General features: G+C 40.4%; 1 long non-coding RNA gene across 1 annotated transcript in view; it reads left to right on the top strand.

Annotated features, from left to right (window-relative positions):
* Positions 1-1,970, top strand: part of LOC111088276 — a 30,691-nt gene that overhangs the window by 16,285 nt on the left and 12,436 nt on the right. The window lies entirely within an intron of this gene.

The following is a 1,970-nucleotide window of genomic DNA, read 5'->3' as shown; positions in this document are numbered from 1 at the left end:
GTTTAATATATTAAACTGATGTGGAATATGAAAATAAGCAAAACACGTGAAAACCACAGCTAATATAAAGTTGCAGTGAAATAGCATGTATCAAAACTACATTTTGATATTGCCATATTGTAAGTAGTGTATGCCACTGAAAATTGATCACTTTTAGGAAGGGTATGTAACAGCCATTTCCAACACAAAATATTCATACATTCCAATCATAAAGATGTATTTAGATTGGGGATTTAGATTATTGAAGGTGGAACTATCTCTTGTACTTAATAGTAAAGGAATATTGATTAACTTGGGGCACCAGAACTCCTTTTTTTGTGCTGGCATGTTTTGCCCTCCATGGGCTTTGCTTCATTTTGCCTTAGCTTACCATCAAGCAGATTGTTTTTTTGTTCTCCTGCTTCTCTATATTTTGAATATCTGCTGCCTGTGTGGAGGGCAGATCTGTTAATCTTATCCCTTTCTCCCTAGCCCAGTTTCCAGCCTTTGTCTTCCCCTATTGCCTCTCCTACTGGGATTGGCCGTCATGCATCTCCTTTCTGAGGTGTTCTATCTATTTATTGGGAATTTTCATGGGATACCTTTTGGGATCTTCTGGTATAGACACAGTCTTGTATCAAGTTTGTTTTCCTTCAACTTGGGACTTATGGACAGCTCTTTTCCTCCACTGGTCCATTTTTCTGGGGGTGTTACTCCTGTGCCTTTAGCATCATTGTTACTTCGATTTTTTTCTTTTTTGGTTCTTCTTTTGTCTCTTTTGCCAGTGCATTCTTTATTCATGTTCCATGTCCGTCACCTTCCTGTCATTAACTTGTCCTACATCTATGCATTCCTTCATTAGTCATTATTTTCAGTGTAATTGGAGTTGTGTGATTGATCTGTTCCACCTCACTCACTTCTTGGTTCTTTCCCTTTTTCCTATATTGTTTTTTATTACACTATGATGTTTTTTTTTCTCCATGACTGAGGATGACCGTGGTCGGTGTTTTGTATTTTTATGCCCACATTCCTGTTTTTCATCCCTCATGGCACTATCTTCAGTTTGTTCACCATGGGGTTGGGTACTGGTTTTGTGCCTTGCCTTTTGAGCTTGTTTCAGATTTGTATGTTATTGTTTTGGTTCCTCATTCACTGGCCTTAGCTGTTGATGCATTCAGACAGGATTGGGACCTATTTATACATTTAATTGCTCATACTTTTCATCATCTCCCCGGATGATTTTGTTCATCCTTGCCATCTGTGTAAGGTCTTTCTTATTGCTCCTTCCTGGCTGATGCAGATCTGAATTTCTCAGCTTCTTCAGTCCAGTTTTCCTACCCTCCACTTTCGTGGCTTGTGATTCTGTGCTTCCTATTCTTCATTTTTGTTTCCTTCCATCTCCCACCTTTAATCTCAGTCGGATCCAGTTGGCCTTCTATATCCCGTACCAGCTCTGGGTTGTTTCATTGCATTCATGGCTTCTTTTCAAAATAGGTTTTCACAGTGCCATGTTAACATTCCTCCATCTCTCCACCATATTTTCTTCCCCCAGTTTCTTCCAGTGGAGTATGGGGGTCCTTACCACTTTCCAATTCCAAGCTACTGGGGTGGTGGACCATGGAAGCATCCTCCTGAATGTGATAATGATAAAACCATTCAGTTGAGAGTAGGGCAGTGTTGTTCTGCTGGTGGAGATGACAAGATTTCCTCCAATTTGATGCTTCATCTCTATATGGGCTTATCTGAGGGGATGTTGTAGCTTTCAAGTGAGCAGTCAAAATTGCAGTTCACCCCTTGATTGGGATCTCTCATCTTGCCCCCACATGGAAGTTGGATCCCAGTGGCTAGGTTTTGGATTCAGAGCTGAACTAATCATCATAAGTTTGCACACATGTATTATAGGTATCTCTGTTTCCTCACTCATTTATACTCTTGTTCCCTCCATCAGTGTTGTGGGTCATGGCGATGGAACTTGCAGATTAATAAGGTTC

Source organism: Limulus polyphemus, unplaced genomic scaffold (genome assembly GCF_000517525.1).
Source record: "Limulus polyphemus unplaced genomic scaffold, Limulus_polyphemus-2.1.2 Scaffold3470, whole genome shotgun sequence".
Lineage (NCBI taxonomy): Eukaryota > Metazoa > Arthropoda > Merostomata > Xiphosura > Limulidae > Limulus > Limulus polyphemus.
The sequence above is the reverse complement of the archived record's forward strand: the minus strand, read 5'-3'. Positions and strand labels throughout refer to the sequence as shown.